The sequence below is a fragment of the Phocoena sinus genome, chromosome 16 (genome assembly GCF_008692025.1).
Source record: "Phocoena sinus isolate mPhoSin1 chromosome 16, mPhoSin1.pri, whole genome shotgun sequence".
Lineage (NCBI taxonomy): Eukaryota > Metazoa > Chordata > Mammalia > Artiodactyla > Phocoenidae > Phocoena > Phocoena sinus.
Window position 1 is genome coordinate 46462330 of NC_045778.1, and position 23237 is coordinate 46485566.

At 39.1% G+C, this 23237-nt stretch overlaps 1 protein-coding gene across 6 annotated transcripts in view; it reads right to left on the minus strand.

Moving 5' to 3' along the window:
• The window catches only part of SGMS1 (sphingomyelin synthase 1), a 297752-nt gene that overhangs the window by 139770 nt on the left and 134745 nt on the right, over positions 1 to 23237 (minus strand). For all 6 annotated transcript variants that reach the window (XM_032608556.1, XM_032608552.1, XM_032608554.1 and 3 more), the window contains 2 exons: positions 7100 to 7139; positions 330 to 473 (listed from right to left, as the gene is read on the minus strand). The gene's annotated coding sequence lies outside the window, so the exon portion shown is untranslated. The remainder of the gene's footprint in view (positions 1 to 329; positions 474 to 7099; positions 7140 to 23237) is intronic.

The window sequence follows — 23237 nt, forward strand, 5'->3', positions numbered from 1 at the left end:
ATTCCCAGAAGAGAAAGCAGTGAGGTATCCGGCTAGAAATTTACTATCGCTTTCATTTGTCCATAGTCAAACGTTGCCTTTTTTACTGTCATCTTTATTGTATGCCAGGCAATAGGAAGGACTCTAGAGGGGCTGAGTCAGAGTTGCTTAAGAAAGAGTTAAGAGTGACCTCCTGTTACACAGTCAAGTTCAGAGAACAACAGTCACTAGTGTATTTGAGGCCAGAGGGTGAGGTTCTGCTCTAAGAAGGTTCCCAGAGAATGGCTCAACTTGACTTAGTACAGAGTGTGCCACACTAGGTTCAATCCAAGCTGTAAGTCATGACATACCTCCAACAGCTACTGTTTTGCATTTATCGCTGGGTTCCTTTAAAATTATTCTCATGTACGCTTCCTGAGGCAGGGTCTTGTCTTCTATTTCATAAGCTTCTCAGCCAGACACTTTTGTGCATCCCAAAGAACTCAATGGTGTACCTAGAATAGAAGAGCAATTTAAGCTTAACCACTTTGAAAATGGAATCATGAAATTCCTACATTGAAAGAGACCTTATCAATCCAGGACACCTCACCATAAAGAAAAGCATTTAAGTTTTCAAGTATTAGACTGGAAACAAAAATTCACAACTGACCTTCCCCACCTCCCACCCCATCTTTTGTCACCCCCATCTTTTTTTCTTTTTTTCTTTCCTCAATCTTTAATAAAAATTGTCATAAAATATACATAGCATAAACTTATCCCATCTTTTCTTAACTGAAAACAAAAGCCTGTAACCCTCTATCACAGAGAGGTATCTCTCCTTTTATATATTTATCTACTATCTTTAACTGTCAACAAATAACTGATGTTCACAAATAAAGTATAGCAGTTTCACTATGAAAACAAAGGGTAACTCCTAAATTACCCTCTTTACAAGTTGACTGATAAAAAGGTGGTCATTTCTCTAGGCTAAAACATTACCCTCATGAATGATACCTTTCATAGTTATATGTGTGTAAATGGATGTGTGCATAACCAGGAAGATAGAGATAATGTTTTGCATCTGACAAGGAACAAAGAAAGTTGTTCATTTAGTCCCTATTTACGGTCATTTGTACTTACATGTGAAAGAATGTGGAATCTAATGGCATCTAGCAAGGTGGCATTTCATTTTGATCGTGTTTCTTTTAATCAGCAACATTCTATTTTTTTCTTTATAATAATGTATTAGAAGTGGGTTCTCAACTATTTTCAGGATCACACGAGCCCCTCATCATTGAATATCTGATGATAGCTAAGCCTATTCTACTACCACTCAAATTTCAGGAGGATCTTCAACTCTTTGAAGCCCATCCCTGGACCCCAGGATAAAAATCCTAGGGATTTGCATGGACCAAACTGGGTTCCTATCTTAAGAAAACTAACAGGCTAAACTTTGTGAGGAAACAATTCTTGGAACAAAAAACTACTCTTGATAGTCCGTAAGGACCTAGTCATACCAAGCAATCTCCCATTTTAACCAACCTTTATCCTATCTGTAAGAAATAGCACTATCCTTGTAAATAATCAAATACAGTCAATAGAAAGCCACTGTCACAAACTAACTGAGAACAAACAAAAAGGACTCTCTTGCCATTACATTAGCTTAAAAGTGTTCAATTAAAGCTTCAGAGTGGGCTTCCCTGGTGGCGCAGTGGTTAAGAATCCACCTGCCAATGCAGGCGACACAGGTTCGAGCCCTGGTCTGGGAAGATCCCACATGCCTCAGAGCAACTAAGCCCATGTACAACTACTGAGCCCGCGAGCCACAACTACTGAGCCTGCCTGCCACAACTACTGAAGCCCGCGCCTAGAGCCTGTGCTCCACAACAAGAGAAGCCACTGCAATGAGAAGCCCACGCACCGCAAAGAAGAGTAGCCCCTGCTCACCACAGCTAGAGAAAACCAGGACGTAGCAACGAAGACCCAACGCAGCCAAATATAAATTAATTATTTTTTTTAAAAAAATATTTTATATATTTTTTAAAAAATATTTTATATATTTATATAAAAGAACATCATCTTCTGATGATACCAACATACAGTGCATATACCTAAAGATAAATCAAGGGTTCCACCCACCTAAAAGAAGTATAACTCAGGGGGCTTCCCTGGTGGCGCAGTGGTTGAGAATCCGCCTGCTGATGCAGGGGACACGGGTTCGTGTCCCGGTCCGGGAAGATCCCACATGCCGCGAAGCAGCTGGGCCCGTGAGCCATGGCCGCTGAGCCTGCGCGTCCGGAGCCTGTGCTCCGCAACGGGAGAGGCCACAACAGTGAGAGGCCCGCGTACCGCAAAAAAAAAAAAAAAAAGTATGACTCAGGAAATAGGGTGTCACCTTATATTCAAGACCTCACTGTCTCATATTACAAACAAAAATCTGGGGTTTTTTAATAATAATGTTTGGGAAAACAACTTTAATTAATGCTAGCTTTGGATGCTTATAGGTCCCTTGACAGAAACTGGTTAACAAAGAGAAGCAAAGAAATAGATTGAACAATTATTTTCAGAGGTAGGATCTAACAATAGCAAATGTGAGGTATCATTTTTTAAAAGTCTTTTAAATATCATTTTAAAAAGCAATATGGATTTGGGGATTATGGATGCCCAATGGAATAGGTCTGTTTATCTCTACTTCCTTCTCAACCCATTAAAAATTATAGCAAAATTAAAATTATAGCAAAGAGGACAAAAGATATAAAATTATAGCAAAGAGGACAAAAGATATAAATCCGTAAGGACAAAAAGAACAGAAAAGTATATTAGTGAAGACAACAGACATCAATGGCATTTTGGAAGCTGAAGGCAGAGATGACTGCTGAGCAGAGCAGAGCAGAGCAGAACAGGCAAGCAAACGGAAGAGAGGCAAACGAAGCTTGAGAAGCAAACGAAAATCCAGCCGAATGCTCCAGAAAGGCTCAGAACATGCAGCTTCTGGTCCCCGGGAGAAGACAGCAAGGAGCTGGAGAAGAAGGAGGCTGGCTAAAGTCTGTACAAAACGCAGTTAGACCCTTGCCTTATACCACATATAAAACTTAACTCAAAATGGATTAAAAACCTAAATGTAAGACCTGAAAATATAAACCTGCTAGAAGAAAACATAGGGGGAAAGCTTCATGACACTGGATTTGGCAACGATTTCTTGGCTATGATACCAAAAGCATAGGGAACAAAAGCTTTAAAAATAGACAAATGAGGCTGTATCAAACTTTAGAACTTCTGTACAGCAAAGGAAACAATCAGAGTGAAAAGACAACCTATGAAATAGAAGAAAATATTTGCAAACTATACACATTATAAGGGATTAATATCCAGAACATATAAAGAATTTCTACAACTCAACACCAAAAACCAAATAACCCTGTTAAAAAACCTGGACACTTCTCCAAAGAAGATGTACAGGTGGTTAACAAGCATATGAAAGTATCCTCAACATCATTAATCATCAGGGAAATGAAAATCAAAACCAAATGAGATACCATCTCACAGCTGTGAGGATGACCACTCTCAAAAACCAAAACAACAAGTGTTGGCGTGGAAAAAAGGGAACCCTTGTGCACTGTTGGTGGTAATGTAAAATGATGCAACCACTCCATGGAAAACAGCATGAAGGTTCTACAAAAAGTTAAAAATAGAACTACCCCATGATCCGACAATCCCACTTCTGGGTGTATTACCCCTCGCCCAGAACTGAAAGCAGGATCTCGAAGAGGTATTTGCACAACCATCTTCACTGCAGCATTATTCACAATAGCCAAGAGGTGAAAGCAACCTAAGTGTCCATCAACAGATGAATGGATAAAGAAGATGTGGCACATACATATAATGGAATATTATTTACTCTTTAAAAAAAAAAAAAAGGAAATCCTGTCATATGCTACAACATGGATGAACCTTGATTGAGGACATTACACTAAGTAAAATAAGCCAATCACAAAAGTAAATACTATAAGATTCTACTTATATGGGGCATCTGAAGTAGTCAAACTCTTAGAAAATAGAACAGTGTTTACCAGAGGCTGGGACAGGGGAAAAAGGAGAGTTGTCCAGTGGGTGTAGTTTCAGTTTTGCAAGAAGAAAAAGTTTCAGAGACCTGCGGCTTAACAACGTGAATACAGCTAACACTACTATATTATACACTTAGAAGGTTAAGAGGGTAAATTTTATATTGTGTTTTTAACCACAGTAAAAAAATTAAGGAGATTATCCTGGATTACCTAGACAGATTCAATGTAATCATAAGGGTCCTTAAAAGTGAAAGAGGTAAGCAGACAGGAGGTCAAAGAAATGCAACATGAGATGTATTTGACCTGCTGTTGCTCCTTTAAAAGGGAGGAGGGGGGCCGAGAGCCAAGGAATGCAGCTGGGGAAAGCAAGGGAATGGATTCTCCTCTAGGAAGGAAGGCAGCCCTGCAGACAATCCTGACTTTAGCCCAGTAAGACCCATGTCAGACTTCTGACCTACAGAACTGCAAGGTAATACATTTGTGTTGGTTTAAACAACAACCAAAAAGGAGTTAGAACTCCAGATCTTCTCCCCAACTAGTAGAGCCAGCCTAACCGTCCTTACTTCCATAAGAGGAAGCAGTTTACTCTCTGGAGAAAACCATACAGCAAGACTTCAGACTCAGAGACATCAGATAAGGTTGAAATAGAGGCATCAAGAAGTCAGCATTACAGGCTTGGATGGTGAGACGTCTGGCCCCCTCCCCCCACATGGCTCCCGCAAATCCTCACAGGCCAGCTTTTACCCCACAAAACAGTGAACAGAGGATTCTGTTTTGGAGAAACTGAAAGATCCAAGAAAAAAGATGTGCAGATTCTGATGTCTTGGAGACAGCAACTCACACGTCCAGGTTCCTGTCCAAAAAGCCTATAGTGAAGTCCACTAGGTAAACAAATTTCCAGTCCACTTTTTATAGTCTCACTCCCAAATATGAACAGACAACTAAATTCTCACCATTAATTTGAGTAAAACCTCTAACATTAAAATCAGGTGCCAAGGGACTTCCATGGCTGTCGAGTGGTTAAGATTTCACCTTACAACATAGGGGGTGTGGGTTCGATCCCTGGTCCGGGAGCTAAGATCCCACCTGCCTTGCAGCCAAAAAACCAAAACATGGAACAGAAGCAATATTGTAACAAATTCAATAAAGACTTTAAAAATGGTCCTCATAAAAAAAAAATTTTTTAAATCAATTTATTTATTTATTTTTGGCTGTGTGGGGTCTTTGTCGCTGTGCTCTGGCCTTCTCTAGTTGCCGCGAGCAGGGGCTACTCTTCGTTGCGGTGCACGGTCTTCTCATTGTAGTGGCTTCTCTTGTTGTGGAGCATGGGCTCTAGGCTCACGGGCTTCAGTAGCTGTGGCTTGCTGGCTCAGTAGTTGTGGCTCACGGACTTAGGTGCTCCGTGGCATGTGGGATCTTCCCAGACCAGGGATCGAACCCGCGTCCCCTGCATTGGCAGGCGGATTCTTAACCACTGCACCACCAGGGAAGCCCCCCAAAAATCTTCAAAAACAAAATAAAATAAAACCAGGGGCCAAAACAAGTTGATAAAAAGGGGAAACAGAGGAAAAAGAGAAGTTCAAAAAGCAGACAGAAACTGCAAAATAATTCAATTCATATTCTCAAGGGAAAAGAAAATATTGTATCCATGAAATAAGAACAGGTTCCCATTTTTTTAAAGAAATATTCAGAGGCCAATAAAAAATTAAATTTGAAATTAAAAATATGCTGGCAGAAATTAGAAATTCAAAAAATACTAAGAAAACCTCTCAGAAAAAAAAGAACAAGACAGAAAGTTAGAAAATAGCTAAGAAATAGACATTAAAAAATTACAGAATCAAACCAGTAGGTCCAAATATCCAACTAACAAACTGACAGAAAACAGATAAAAGGGTGGAGGAAAAGGAAAATTATCAAAGAAATAGTATAAGAAAATTTTCCAAATTAGAGGACATGAGTTTCTGAATTGAAAGGACCATGAACATCAACAAGCCGTAAGACATATGTTCCAATATGAAAGTTCAGAATTCTGGGGATAAAGAAAAGAGTCAAACATTTTCCAGAGAAACAAAATAGTTCACATACAACCAACTAGAAAGAAGAATGGCCTGAGACATTTTAATATGTCTTGCAAAGCTCAGTCATAAACAAAGTATAGTCATAATAAAGCAAACATTAAATATGTATTTAACCACAGACTGTAACATAACTGCAAGAGACAGGAAGAGTAGATGTGTACTGAGGGTAAAGAGTTGTGTATGAGAGGTAAATCCTCAGCAGGAAATCAATGTGTATGTCTAAAATTTTAAAAGAAATCAAGAAATGCACACAGTGGGCTATTTAGAAATAGGTAGGTGGACATGAGAAAATATAACTAAAAGAGTTGAAAAGTACCATCTTTGGGTAAAGGAGTAATGGGAGTATAAGAACAACAGGGAACGGCTGTTACAGTACTAGTTTAATTTTAAACAATGTACATGCAATTATCTCAAAATAAATAAAGTAAATGGAAGGAAGGGAGGGAGGAAGGAAGAAAGGAAGGAAAGAATATTTAACAAGGCAAATCTGCAAACTGTTACACAGTGGAGATCTCCTATGTTCATCTACACAGAAAGAGTGAAAATAGCAACTATTCTAACATTATGCAAATATTTTCTGTGGCTTGGAATAAAATTTCCAATTATAGCACCATACATGAATTCCAAAAGTGCTGTATCACAAACAACTAAAATGATAACATGCTTGGCAAATGGTACTGGATGCTTCAAAAATGTGACTCTAATAATGAAGACACTGACATCAAATATGTATGCAAAGAGTTGGAAGAAAATTATTCTGAAGTAGGAAAAAAGTATTAATTGTAATATTATGTTTTATATAAATGTGATTATTAAATATACATGTGTAACTAGATTAATTAAATGGTATAAGTATGTACTTGACTATTACATCTATATCCCCAAAACATTCCTTATATGTTCAAGTTGATGACAAAAATTGTTTTGTTCTTCTCATGGGAAAACACGAAAAATGTAAACTTAACATAAAAGGTACATAAAGAAATTAATTCCATTTACCTGAATCCCGTTATTTCTCTTTATCAGTCTTCCTTCCAATCTAGAAGAAAATAATAAGTAAATTAAACTGCATTCTTCTGGTCATGAGCTGCTTATAAGAAAAAAAAACTTAAACTATTATTTACTTCTTGTTCCCTAGCCATAGCAAAAATTGTTCTTTCCCACTTCTCAGCTAATTTCTGGCTGTCATGGTACTCAGAGTGAGCTTTACAAAGCAAAGCTATGCAGAAGCAAGTATGTAAAGTCAAGCCAATAAAAAATTGCATTCCAAGGGTAACTAACGGTATCACGAGTTCTAGAATCATATATTTTATAAATTATCTTCTCACCATTCAGCTAAATAACCGCTGACAATACAGAGAAAGATAAAGAAGCATGAAGGCATGTTTTCAAAACATAAGAATTATGTAAAAAAGGAGTAAAAAAGGTAGCAACATGTTTATATTCAGTATCCTGTGATAAACTACACACCATATAAATGTTTATGATCAAAGAGCTTATAAAAAGACTTTAGGGCTTCCCTGGTGGCGCAGTGGTTGAGAGTCCGCCTGCCGATGCAGGGGACACGGGTTTGTGCCCCGGTCCGGGAAGATCCCGCATGCTGCGGAGCGGCTAGGCCCGTGAGCCATGGCCGCTGAGCCTGCGCGTCCGGAGCCTGTGCTCCGCAGCGGGAGAGGCCACAACAGTGAGAGACCCGCGTACCGCAAAAAAAAAAAAAAAAAAAAAAAAAAAAAGACTTTAATCCACCTCATCTTAAAAGCTTAGAAATGCTTCCTCATTGAATTTCACAAAAGACTTTCTCAACTAAAAATGAAATATAGCCCTTTGAAAATATATATGTGAATATACATGTGAATTACGGTACCTGCAGAAAGAGGCGAAAAAGTACCCTTTTAAAAAATTAATAAACATTTGTATTAATATATTTTATACATACAGAAATCTTGAGTGGCTTAATTTTCCTAAAGTGAACACATATGTGTAACCACCACTCTCCCCAAAGATCACCACTGCCATGACTTTGAATACCACACACTAGTTTTGCCTATTGGATCAAGGATCTGTCTGAGAGTCTAAGAATCTCTGCATCTGGACCAAAATAAAATGCAAGAGAGAAGCAAGTAGTCACAGACTGCAAGAAGATATTATTTCAGAAAGATGTTGATGTGTCTGAGGAAGATGTTTTGACTGGTTGCGTGGTTGTTTGAAGTCAACCTGCAGGGTCTCCAGAGACCGCAGGAAACAGAAGGTGTTTTATGATATAAATAGCAGGGAAAGGGCCTTTCTTCCTATTGTCCAGGAGGTATGTACGGCTGGAAGTGACATGTGAGAAGCAGGAGCAGAGGGAAGGGGGGAGGGGGACAAGGGAGTTTGGACCTCCTTTCTATAGGTATAAAAACACCTATAAAATAAAGATAATTACCAAACAAGTATGTTTAGTCTACTACTAGTCTAACAAGCTAGACCAAGTTACTGAGGCATCATCTCATTTGATCTTCCAATTGCTCTGAAGACAGCGTATCTTATCTGCCTGTAGACAGATAAGGATATTAAGTCTCAAAGCAAAGTATAGTGCACAAAGTTAAACAGTTAGTAGGTGACGCAAAGCTGTTCCTCTTTACAGCCTGTATGCAGGGCTAGACACCAAAAACAAAAAGGAAAATGTTCACAGAAAAGAAGCCATTGTAATTGGATACAGAATATATTGTATTGTCTTTGCCCATGAATCATTATAAGAAAAGAACCAAGTAATTCAAATTCCATCAAGCCTTTCTGCTGAATTACCAAAAAGTTGAATGGTTCTGTTACGTGTAAACTAGGCGTACTCATCTTTCTGTACCTCAAAGGAGAAATTTCAAAAGAAATCCTTAAATTTCACAAGGTGTAAATTTCTGACATGTTAACTTGTTTTATCCACTTTGAATGCCTTCTCACTGCAAGTGTGGAAATCTAAAGAACACGATATCCCTCAGAGAAAGTCACAGATACAGAAGGCAAATTACCACCAAAAATTATTGAGGAACCTATGATAATGTCACCTTCAAACGATACACCACACCTGCATGAATATCTAATTCTATCATAAGTACGTTCAAAAAAGCGGGGGCCAAAATGAGAACACTCTTCAAAAAGGGAACTTTCTAATCTGCTACTTGAGAGGGAGAGGAAATAAAATATCTTAAAAAAGTTGTTATAAGACTATGTGATAAGGCCTTCTTGCACCCTCACTGATAAATACAAAATAATACGTCAATGTCAATAACTATGACTGTCAGACATCATGAAATGTCTTCACATTTAATCCTGTAAGAACCCTGCAAGCAGGGAAAGGTTAGGATCACCAATTTATCAAATGCAGACACTGGGCCCAAACAGGTCATATAACTTGTCCAAGGTCAGAAAATTGTCCAAGGTCAAAAACTTGTCCAAGATTTCAATGCGAGGAAGTAGGAAAAGGTCCCAAATCGAGTAGTGTTGAACGCCAAAAACACAAGACAGTTCTGGCTTAAAGATGACAGCAACCAAATCTGTTTTCCAATTCCAAATCATTTAGTGATTCTTTCACTATTTTCCCGTTTCCAATTGTTTTTGATATGTCCTGAGCAAAGGATATCAACATGCCTTCCTTCTGCGAGATGGGGGGAAGTTTCTTGTTAGCCAGTGGCTTGAGGACAGGAAATAAAAATAGGTCTGGATGGACTCTTTTTATGGATTTAGATAACTGCTAAAGCAGCTGAGAGCTCTCTGGTGATTGTCTGTACCAGCTCTGGCACAGGGAAAGCATAGTAAAAGGTGCAGGCTTGATTTTACAGTGGACACATGCTGTGAACATACCATGTGAATTCTTTCTGGGACTCGTGAGTAAGAGAGTTAACTATGCTCACCTTGCACAGTAAAGCAGGAAAAAAATTATCCAAATTACACTTAGATGGCCGTGGCTCTAAACTTTCAACTAAGACTGAGTATAGTAAGGCAAGAATCTTTGTAGACATTAACCCAGTGACATTCAGAAGAATATTGGGGGGAGTGGGGACAGAGTAAGGTACCCTTCCCTTATTCACAATAATGCTGGTAAAGCAATACCCAAACTCCTGTGTTTTTACTACTGCTGACTTCCTCCCAAGAAAAACTACACTGAAGTAGAAGAAGATTCAAAGTAAAAAGGAATGAGAGGGGCATCCCTGGTGGCGCGGTGGTTGAGGGTCCGCCTGCCGATGCGGGGGACGCGGGTTCGTGCCCCGGTCCGGGAGGATCCCGCGTGCCGCGGAGCGGCTGGGCCCGTGGGCCATGGCCACTGGGCCTGCGCGTCCGGAGCCTGGGCTCCGCAATGGGAGGGGCCACAGCGTTGAGAGGCCCGCGTACCGCAAAAAAAAAAAAAAAAAAAAAAAAAAAAAGTAAAAAGGAATGAGCCTCAGGAGCAAAGCTGAGGAAAGAAAAGACTCAAGTTCACAACATTCTCTAAGGCATTGCAAACTCCTACTCTACAAGCCTGTATTTGCAGGAAGGCCAGTCCTTTCAAGGCTTATGACTCCCTCTTAGGTCAGGGAGGGCAGTGGTTCATCTTGCTAGGTGGCTCACAGACATAAGACACAGAAAGGGCAGCAGGTATGCTTCATTTTTTGGCATCCCTGTCCCAAACTGAATTATTGTAATTCAGTTGCTTCTTTTCAGGGGGAAAACGGTGTGTAATCATACTTGAATACTACAGTGAGACCAGTAACAGCACATGACCAATTTAATTATATTTTCCTATTTTTATTAAATTTTCTATTAAAATTATACTTTATTAGAATAGGAAAAACCACTGAAAGTGTCCTCATTCTCACTCATAAACAGAGTGCTATGCAAATTAAATCTTACTTTAAAAGAGTTCAAAATCCAAAGTACAATGTTAGTGCTTTCTTCCTCTAATATTTAACTGTCAGTAAACACAGTTTAATAGAAACTTTTCTTTCTTGGCTTGGCTTGGAGAAGAACCTTTACAGTCTTAAGACTACAGTTGCGGAACCTCCCTGGTGGCGCAGTGGTTAAGAATCCGCCTGCCAATGCAGGGGACACGGGTTCGAGCCCTGGTCCAGAAGGATCCCACAAGCCACAGAGCAACTAGGCCCGTGCGCCACAACTACTGACACTGCACTCTAGAGCCCGTGAGCCACAACTACTGAGCACGTGTGCCACAACTACTGAGCCCGAGCGTCTAGAGCCCGTGCTCCACAACAAGAGAAGCCACTGCAATGAGAAGCCCGCGCACCGTAACGAAGAGTAGCCCCTGCTCGCCACAACTAGAGAAAGCGGAGGTGCAGCAACGAAGACCCAATGCAGCCAAAAATAAATAAATAAACAAATTTATATTAAAAAAAAATAAAGTCATAGATGATAATTAAAAAAAAAAAAAAAAGAAGACGACAACTACAGTTGCAAAGCCCCAGGCATCCTGTCTAGTTTATGGTGACTGCAAGCCGCAGTCTCCTGCTGGAGATACTGCAAGGCTTCCTTCTGCTAGCAGCTGGGACCAGTGTTCTTCACCAGGGAGAACACGTTCAACCACACTCCAGGGAAGTCTTATTCTTCCCTTCGCTACAGTATATTCTTACTGTACAGCTCCTTGAGGGCACGAGCCACACTTGACCAGTGTTCTGTAAGATGTTACAGAAAAACTCGAGCGAACTTTTTGGCCAACCCAATATAATGCTCTCAGTACCTAGGACAAACATTGGCGGCACCCAACAAAACCCTACCATGTTTCTCTGTTAGCAACTATAACAAATCAAGCCCTCAGTTCAGCCACCCTTACTTTTCTTGCTTAGTCATTATTATCAAAAGTGGATTACTACACACCCTCGAAAGACTTAGTCATTGCTAAATGTTTGCCCCTGCAGTTCCCTATAATGTCCTTTGCCTACCCTGCTCCCCACACTGTTAGTCCACGTCTGTCACGGGGCTTAGTAAGAACAATGGAAATAAGCATATTTGCAATAATGAAGGAATTGTCCACATGCTCTTTTCTGACTTAAGAACTTTTTTCTCAAAATATTATATGCACACCAATAAATTCTGGATTGGTAATTATGTCCACATAATATTTTATTATAATTTACCTTCCAGTAAAACCATCTTTACACAGTCTTACGCCACTATCCAAAACAGTTTCAAGTAAAATAGGATCAAAAACTATAACGCCTTTTAAAAAATTATCCAAACCACATCTAATCTATCATTGTCCAAGCAGTCTCCCACTGAAACAGTCACACTTTCTCCCTAACTACTCAGAAAGTCTCATAAATATAAGTTACGCCATATCCCAAACATACAGTATATACAGGTCAGCAATGTAAGAACTACTTTAAAAATGAATCCAAATGCCTTGCCTTTTGATTCTGGATTCTTCTCAGATATTGAGAATAAGTATTTCATGGAAATTAAAGGAACTCACAACGAGAATTTTCTAATTTCCTTTTTAAATACTTTGCAGTAACATTAGAGCTTCAAAAGAAAATTCAGCATGAATTGTCAAACCAAGCTACCATAATAAACTTTGCAAGTCACAAAAACTGTCTTTTGTGTTCCTAAAAAAGGCAAAATTTAGCTGGCTAATATGAATATAAGATGAACTAAAAAGAAATCCCAAATGTACTCCAATATAGAAACAGATTAAAACATTAAATCCAGTTCCAAGGGAGATTATGAGAAATGGTTTTTTAACTGAGAATCAACTGATTTACTAAAATTGAATTTACAGAAGACATATCACAGTGTCAGTTCACCCACTCCTATTTCTGGGGGATTCTACCACACCCAGGCTCAGTTGCTTTTCAACTGCCATCTTCTGTATCATGTGTTACAAGTCCCCACACACAGCCATAGCTGATTGGACCTGGAGAAACATCTGACCAAAATACAGCCATTCATAGGCTGGCCAGGAGCCTTCAACTTGTGTTTATTGGCTAAAAAGCTGGGGCCAGCCAATCAAGATTCTCTGCCTCAAAAACTGGAATTAAGAAACTCTAAAGGAAATTGCCAGTTAGATATTGGGGTAAAAGGTCAAGAGGCACACTCAGGGTCAGGGTAAGTGTCATGAGCCAAGTCTGCCATAGAAAGTGAGAGCTGAACCTGAACCACTTCCTAATCTGGGATTCTCAGGAGAGCTACATCCTGATCTCCACCTTCACCCCTCTACCTTTCCTTGAGTGAAACTAACCTGGTTTTTGCAACCAAAAAATTACCGAAAGACAGAGCCTATGAATGTAACCTAAATTAAATTTTTATGTGAAGACCTACTATTGACATGTTTAGTAAGAATTAAAGCACCTATTTTTAGACTAATTTAAGGAAGTGAATAGCTCATATCACTTAGTAAGAAATCTGAGGTCAAATTTTTTTCAACTCCCTCTTTCTTCTAGACTTCAGGTTTCTCACCTATAAAATAAGGTCAATTTAGGAGAAGGTCTATAAATCCTCTCCTATGGTTTATAATCTCAGTACAGGCAACCTCTGGCAATATCAACACATCCCTTTCAGACCAAGGAGGATTCTAATTCTGGGCACAGTTTCTGAGCAGTGGTGCAAAACATTCTGTATTACCTGGGCTGTCACATGATGAATTTTCATCTATTAAATTCATAATTGGAACTACAAATTTTCCTGTAAAGACTCTTAAAAATGTGTCACTTCCCAGGCTATCCCATTTGTACACAGAATATTAGAATTTTATATATTGTTTTCAATTGCTCTATTTTTCATTTAAAATATAAAATGATACTACAATGCCCTACCTCTCCCTTAAAGAAAGTAAGAAGCAGAGAGTGTTACTTGATTGGTCATTAGAGGAAATACTTAGATCAGATGGTGCTACCACCTTAACCGTAATATTTTCAATACTCCACCTGGGTGGAGTGGGGCTTGGAGGAGGAATGGTAACAGAACAAGGCATTGGAAATCCAAATACCCATTTTAAATATTCTTGTCACTCAGTTTTGAACAAATTAGAAGAGCATTAATCTCAGAGTCTGAAACTATAAGTACTCAAAGAATGAAATTGCTATAAAACCATCTTTTTAATGATGTCAGGAAAAATCGTCCAAGATTTTGAAATGGACAAAAGAGAGTCCTAGGTGTCTGTCCCTTCAGTGAGTGCTAGACATCACCCGGAGGACCTTCTGGGAATTTTCTGAGTCAATAGGGCTACGCACCTTTGACCGACTATTATTTTACACCTCCATAAAACAGACAGTAGTTCCAAATAATTCTTATCCCTAGCAATGCAAATAAAATCTGATCTGCCTGGAAGGAAAGATGATCCAAACGTTATGTTTTATTGCTCTTTTTAAACCAATTTTGTTATCTATTAATAAACTCATTATAGCATTCCTTTTTTTTCAGTTCTTCAAATTCTCCTTTAATTCCCTAAGTTGAACAAAAACTATGATATATATTCATTTTATACCTACATGCAATACTTTTTAACTTTTTGAAAATTACTCTTTAGCAATGATGATGCATTTTAAAAATCGCTCTGTTATAAACACCTAGAAAAGAGTTTCTATCACTCACAGCAACTGGTCACAGTATAACCTATCAGGCTATGAATAACTGGTCTGTGCTATTTGGGAGCCGGATCCTTGCAATTCAGTGACAAACAAATGGCAATGACATCACAGCAATTTCACCAGTAAAGCAAGTTACATTCTCAGCCTTTTATGTACATCAGTGGGTAGCAAGCCTTGAATCCCAATGCCGTAGATGTATATCATGCATCCACTTCTTAATGGATACAGTGTAAACAAAATCCAAGTAAATCCACATAGAAAACAGTGGTGTGCGCGGACGTGTGTGTGTGTGTGAGAAAAACACAACTAAAAATACAGTCAGATCTTGATACTGAGCTGCATGAGCTATTTGTATATTTTGAAGATTAATCTCTTGTCAGTTGCTTAGACTGCAAACATTTTCTCGCATTCTGAGGGCTGTCTTTCCGTATTGTTTATGGTTTCCTTTGCTGTGCAAAAGCTTTTAAATTTAATTAGGTCCCATTTGTTTATTTTTGTTTTTATTTTCATTACTCTGTGGTTTATGTCAAAGAGTATTCTTCCTATGTTTTCCTCTAAGAGTTTTATAGTGTCCGGTCTTATATTTAGGTCTTTAATCCATTTTGAGTTTATTTTTGTGTATGGTGTTAGGGAGTGTTCTAATTTCATTCTTTTACATGTTACTGTGTCATACAGAGTGAAGTAAGTCAGAAAGAGAAAAACAAATATCGTATATTAACGCATATATGTAGAATCTAGAAACATGGTACAGATGAACTTATCTTCAAAGCAGAAATAGAGAAACAGACGTAGAAAACAAATGTATGGACACCAAGGGGGGGAAAAGGTGGGGGGGATGAAGTGGGAGATTGGGATTGACATATATACACTACTATGTATAAAATAGATAACTAATGAGAACCTGCTGTATAGCATGGGGAACTCTGCTTGGTGCTGTGTGGTGACCTAAACGGAAAGGAAATCCAAAATGGAGGGGGTATGTGTGTATATATAGCTGATTCACTTTGCTGTACAGCAGAAATTAACACAACATTATGAAACAACTATACCCCAATTAAAAAAAAAATACCGTTAGATCCATGCAACAAAGACAAGTGGGACACATAACCTACCAAGTTAAGCAACCCAATTTATTCAGAAAAAAATAATAATCTTAGTTGCAATCTGTTGCTCTTATCCTGTTGCTTTTGTCCTTAAATGTTCTGAGCTAAATAGCTACACATGTAAATTAGCAAAGCAAGGCTCATATATGCAGGCAATTTTTAAAAAAAATTCTTGGAACCTCTAAACTCCTCAAAATAGGGGGCTTAAATTAAGATTCTCTACTCATCACTTGATATGACTGCTTTAAAGGAAAAAGTACAGACATTAGCAGAAAACAGGGCCAAATGATTCTACTTTACAGAAACAGTGAGTAGAAGTAATTGTATCATTCATTTTTCTAAATGCTATTTAAAAAAACCCATCAAATGAAAATCAATAGGAGTTTCTTGATATAAGTAAATTTGATGCATGAAAATATATTTCCACTAATGATTTATGCAGCTGAAATCACTTGCAAGTCACAAGTCTCTAAGACTTAAAATAAGTCACTGTAATTTATAAAACGTGATTGAAATATACTTTTCAAGACTTGGACAACTATTCAGGAAACCATTTAAAGTTTCATGCACATGTAAAACTACTACTGCTGAAACCACATCCTTAGGTTTGGAGAACTCCAAGTTTCATGCCACTCCCAGATCTGTGCAGGGACCCCCTTAATGCGTAACATCGTTTTCTCCTCCTCTTCAAGGACTACTCTTTCCTTTCAGAGCCTCATCCACCTGGCTCCCCACTCCACTGAAGTCAGTCAGATTCCACTTTTTAAAAACCCTTCTATGGGGACCTCCCTGGCAGTCCTAGCAGTTAGGTCTGCAGGGGGGCACGGGTTTGATCCTTGGCTGGGGAACTAAGATCCCACATACCGCGGGGGCCAATAAATAAATAAGTAAATAAATAAAAACAAAAACCCTTCTTTGGCAGCAATTACCTTTGCTCCAGAATTTCTCAGAACCTTAAATATGCTAATGAGCACTGAGAATCTCCAAGAAAGGTCTGCAGTAACATACTCCTCTCACTTCTCAGAACTCCAAGGACTAGATCTTGGAAATTAACATCCTAGGGAAAATGATGCACTTGGCTAGGTTCTTGAATTTCCTCCACTGGGTTTATTCCTCAGCCAAGAGTTAAGTGTCCATCCAGGCCAGCCACATGCAAAGACAAAGAGGGCCTCACCTCCTAAGTGTCATCTGAGGACGTGAAGAACTGCCAGAGAATCATTGATCCACTCACTCGCTGCCCTGATGTTTTAAGTTTGCATCATTAAAGTAGTAACAACCATGGGCTACAAAGCATCGCCTGCCTTAGGAGACCTGGTTAAAACAAAAATCTTTAAATGGCTCATTTATCAAACAATAAAGTGGAGACTTAACTGCCCAGATGAGAGAAAAGTGACTTTCTAGGCTCATTTTTTGTTTTCTCTTTTAGTAAGTGAAGATCTTCCTGAAATATATTACATTTTTTTCTTACTTTCCCCGTTTACAAAAGTAACAGATGTTCCCTGAATGATATTAGAAAATAAAGATACTCACAGACAAGAAAAATTACCAGTAAACTTAGCCATCAGTCAGAATCACTTACCATTTTGAAATATTTCTTTCCAGTCCTTCTTTAGAACACCAGAAGGACAAGGATTTCTGTTTGCTCCACTGGTGTATATACAGTTTAAATAAATACTTTTTTCCTTCCTGTATAAATTTTTTGTATTTTTGGCATAATTTCGTGTATTTTGTATACTTTTTATACACACTTTTGTGTACTTCCTGTTTTATAAATTCATTCATTTTACAAATTTAGGACTATACACACTGTTTTATAATCATTTTTCATGTCACAACATGTGGACATGTTTCCAGGCTATTAAACTATTAAATATTCTTCTGCATTTTGCCCTCTGCCCCCTCCTCTATTTTGAGATGGTTGACTCACTGTTTTGTGGAAAATTATGATTCCCCCCACCCCAACTTCTAATAATATTTTTTTATAAGAGTTACCCAGATTCACTGTAAAATTTTGGAAAATGCTGTTGGGTTTTACCAACTTGAGGATATATATACATACTACTTTGTAACTTGTTTTCACTCACATTACATCCTAAACATTTTCCTGCCTCCTCAAATATACTTCCGAGGCTATTTACTGATTTTTTTAAAAAAAAACAAGAAGAGTACTCAGAACCCAATTTCACATGATTGTCATGAGTCAAAGGTCATCATTAAGAACATCAATTATTGTAATACGCTATATGTACATAAATCAGGATATCAGGAGATGCCCTAAGTCTGTTCTGTTTTATTGGTTTGTTTGTTTGTTTTTTTAAGAGCTCTCCAATATCAAGCTTTTTAATCAGTGGTCTCCCTTCCATGAAAGTAAAAGAGACATAAAATAGCTCTCAATCAGTTCAAGTGTCTGCCAAGTGAGTTACTGATTCAAACAGATTTTTCCCAAGCCATGTTCCTACTCTAATAATAATAAGAGTGAGGAAGAACAGGCAGCTGAGGATGAGAAGAATTATTTTCCTGTTACTATAACTTGGGTGATTTCAAAACAACTTCTACTATTTCTGAATCACTAATGAAAGGTGTATGTCAACAGTTTCAATGAACTTTTCCACAGTCAGTAAGAAATGCATATCCCTCAACACCTCCAAATTTGTGTAAGAGCATTTATTTAGAGGAAGTTTACTCTAGCATCTGCAAATTCTCTCCCAGCATTCATCAGAAGACATTTCTGCATTGGTCATAGTTTCCTCAAGTGCTGTGACTTAACTGATTAACCAACATTTGAGGCCCAAGAACTCCGGGACATTAGAGATGCTTTTTTAAAAGATATAATCATCTGATGACCCTCCTGCATAATGAATCAACTTCTTCATTAAATCCGTTCCCAAAAACACATTTTATATTCCAGAGGCATACTCGTAAATGAATGAGACTGATACCATCAGGCAAAGATGCTACCAGAACTAACCTCTAACCCTGATCCTGTACAATGGACAATACAGTTGTATAGTGTCCTAAGTGGATGTAGTCAAGTAATCTTTTGTCTTTTATTGAAGATACAGAAAGAGTCTGGAAACAATCAGCACCACAAACAACAGGGAAAATCTATGCCCAATTCATCCACAGAAATTAAAACGGTATCTGCCACGCAACAGGCACTGAACAAATTTTCTGAACAAGTGAATGTTCTCAAACAATAACATTTTTCATTCACCAAAAATTCTTTCCTCCGAGATATGGGAATATATGTGTATGTATAGCTGATTCACTTAGTTATAAAGCAGAAACTCACACACCGTTGTAAAGCAATTATACTCCAATAAAAATGTTTAAAAAAAAATTCTTTCCTCCATGAGAACCATCAGGGTTTAGTACATATGAGATTATTCAACCTGCCTCCTATTCTACTTAAATTTGGGGGGAGCCTGCACAAACACCTGCTAAGGTAACAGTGACAAGTCTCACCAGAAGTGTCCAGTTTTCTCAGCATTATAAAACTACTTAAGAGAGACACCAGAAGCAAGATACCTTTTCCAAAGTAGCCACAAACTTGTCCTGCAGTTCCATGGTAGGCCTTTTCAACTCAATTACATCAACCCTCCAAATGTTGCCCTTTGAAAGGTCAAAATCACTCATTAGAAAACAAACACAGCTCAATCGAATACATTTGCCTGAAGCAAACTGAGAATTCGAAGAAATGCCAACAGGCTCCGCACAAATAGGGGTTGAGTCCAGTGAGCTGCCAATTTTTTTTGACTTTGAGAAAGTCTTTTCTGCCACCTCTGTGCTTCAGGGTGGGTAGAAAGTGTGTGAGTGTGTGTGTGTGTGTGTGTGTGTGTGTGTGTGTGTGTGTGTGTGTGTAAACTATAAGACAGGGATCTGGGTGAGACGCTCTCTCTCATCTGTGATTTTGTATTGAAATGATTTGCATTTACAATTATTCCAATTATTCTAACTATTCCAAATTATGAGCAAGAGTTGAGTTTGATTACTGTTGATTAAAAAATTGCCATGGGAGGCAATGCAGTATAATGATGAGAGACAAGTTTGAAATTAAGAAATGTAAATATGACACCTAACATTAGAAATATGTGGGGACATTTTTGGCTGGCACAGTCATTGAGGTCCCTAGTGGAATTTAGTGAGTGGGTTGTAGGGAAGCTGAAAGTCCTGAAATATGTGGGACAGGCCCACACATGAGGTCTTTTCTTAAATAACAACTGTGAGCAACAGGGAAGAATCTGGATTTCAGACCACATGGTTTCTCAGTAGCTGTGACCTTTAATGACCTGTGGTTAAGTCATTTAATTCTGAGCCTCAAGTTCCCTGAAGGTAAAATGGGAATATTATTATCAGCCTCAAAGGGGTTTTTTGGAGAGTAATACATAAAACATCATGGTGTGGGCCTGGAGCAAACTGCCCACATACAAATCCTGGCTCTACTAACTGTGGGCCCTTGTGCTTCAGCTTAACCTCCTCACTTTCCTTACCCATAAAACTCAGGCAAAAAAAGTGCAGGGTTTTGATGAGTTGTGGCTCAGTGCATTTAGCTGTTGTTATTATTAGTGCAGGGCTAATTATTAACAGGTGCTCAGTGGGTACTCCGACCCCATGGCCACACAAGACCACATTACAGAACCTAGATACACACTTTCAAAAGCTTATTAACTACATCCATCTCAGATCACCACTGACAAGAACAATCAGTAAAAAGAAATAGGGGGCTTCCCTGGTGGCGCAGTGGTTGAGAATCCACCTGCCGATGCAGGGGACACGGGTTCGTGCCCCGGTCCGGGAGGATCCCACATGCCACGGAGCGTCTGGACCCGTGAGCCATGGCCGCTGAGCCTGCGCATCCAGAGCCTGTGCTCCGCAGCGGGAGAGGCCGCAGCAGTGAGAGGCCTGCGTACCACAAAAAAAAAAAAAAAAGAAGTAGGGCCTGTTCCTTAGTGATATTAACTGACATTTTAGCAAATTGACTTGCAAAACAAATCTATATTCTAGTGTGTGTGTGGTTTTTTTCTAAAGACATACTAATAACATTGACTAATGAGGCACAGCAGACCCAAAGGCGTCCAGGTTCCACACGCCTGGTTAAATACTGAAAAATATAAACATAAAATCTAAACAAAAACAAAAACCCAGTATCAGTTTCTTGAAACCCCTCTCACCCTGCTAATAAGATTTAACTTTGGAAAGATGGTGAAAAATAACAAACATCATTTGCAGAAATGCACTGACATTAATCAGAAGTTTAAACTCCCAGCCCACCCGATAGGTTAACATGTGTGAAGCTGGCAGAAAAATGCCTCATGAACTGGTGACACAAGTGCAGATGAGCTACAGAGCAGCGGCACGGTCCTTCGGATACAGTAAACTGCAGGTCCCTCGGAAGCTTAAGACTGTCCATTAACAGACACTCATACATTCCCCATATTCCAGCATCACAAGGTTTCTCATCAGGGAAGTGAATGGCCTCCACACTCACCATGCTTAGCTTGAAGTTCTTAAATTTTAATGGGGGGCTGGGGGCTCAGAATCGAGACTGTATTCCATCTGTCAAGGGAGGGGCTTAATTAACGATTAAATTGTACCTGCCTGAAATAACATTTGGTTGAAATACCTTACTTTTAGAAGTAAATGTTTACATAGATGTGATGTATTTAAACAGCATCTTTTCACAACTGCTGGCAGGATAAAAACCACGTTAATCAAACGAAATTCTCAAAAATGACTGGTCTTTCACACAATAGATGTTCAAATTCTAGCTTTACTAAGCCCAAGAGTAAGCCTCCTAAGATTTCAAATCTAAATATGCTTTGACAGAGAAGTTTATTTTATAGATATATTCACACGTGTGAAATAATGAAGGATATAGAAGGATATGCCTCTCAATTTGTTTATGAAAGCATTAAGGTCTAAATGGGGGCTGGTTAAATAAATTCTAGTCATTCCATTCATCGGAATTTTATAGCTATTAAATCAAACAGGATACATTTATTTATATGTGCTGGTACGAAATCATCTCTAAGAAGTATTACACAATGAAAAGAGCACAGCATGGAACAGTGTGCATATTGTATACAGAATATGTTTATATTTGCATAGCCCATATATGAAGAATACACAAGAAAACTGAAACTATCTCTGGGGAAGGCATGGGAGGACTAGAATGAAAGGAGGATTTCCTACATCCTTTTATGTTGTTTAGGGAATTTTTTAAAACCATGGGCATGTATTTCATTTTTGTTTTTGTTTTTTTGGCTGTGCCACTCGGCTTGTGAGATCTGAGTTCCCAGACCAGGGATCGAACCCCAGCCTCGTGAGTGAAAGCACCGAGTCCTAAACACTGGACTGCCAGGGAATTCCCTGTATTTCATTTTTTAATTAAAAAAAGAAACTACATATTTAACTCGTTTTTTAAAGTAAAAGAGCAGATGCTCCCTACCTGTCAATTTTCCTTTAATCCTGAATCCAACACATTAAACAATAAGCATGACCAAGGCAGGCAGATTTTTAAAAACAAAGTGGAGAATTACAGTTCCTTGCTTCTCTACAAAACTGCTAACCACCTTTCCTTAATTTTAGTAGATGAGGCACACGTTTTCCACAGACCCCTGCAGGAAACAGGCTTACAAAACACTTGAAAAGGCTGTGTTTGTATTCTGGTATAAATAATTCTCTAATGGCTCTGAATTTCCTGCTGCCTCTCTTGTCAAACAGGTTGTAGTGCCAAGCACAGTATGTTCCATAAAGTAAACATCACAAAAAGCACTCTGCCGCTTGTGGGCTGCTCTTCATCCCGCAACCAAACGCCTAGGGGACCGACAGAACCTGCTCACGTCAATAAAGATCCACGTACAGCTCACTCAGACTCAGAACCACACTGTACACTCTGCCACCTCCCCACACACACACTACGCCCATCATCCCACCACTGCCACATCCAGAGAAGCAACCGGGCGTCTGGGAGCGCACAGCTCCAGCAAACGCCCCCAACCGGCCCATTCCTCCACAAAGCTCAGGCCAGCCCTGAGCTGATACTGGACAACAGCTATCATATGTATCCCGAGAAGAAACAGATGTAGCCAGGGATGCCCCGTGGCTCCTGAACCCCAGTTTAAAGGCAAGCCACCGCCTCTGCACCTTCCTACACTACATTCCTGATGATCACATGGCTGTCGAAGAATGCAAACAGCTCCTCCCTACCAGCTCCCAGGCCTGCCCACCATCCTGGGTGCATTCAATACAAGCTGTGTGATCTTAACAAAAACCGATCAGCCTCTCTGTTCCTGGATTTCTTCATCTGCGAAATGGTACCGGTAATGTCACCGACCTACAGCTCATAGAGTGAGGATAAGACAAGTAGAGCCTCTGGCACACAGGTGGCCCTCCATGTGGCTACTCTCATTACCATCATTATCATCATCTTTGGGTACAATCCTGCAGAAGCCTCCTTTTTGGTCTCCCTAATTCCACTCTAGCTTC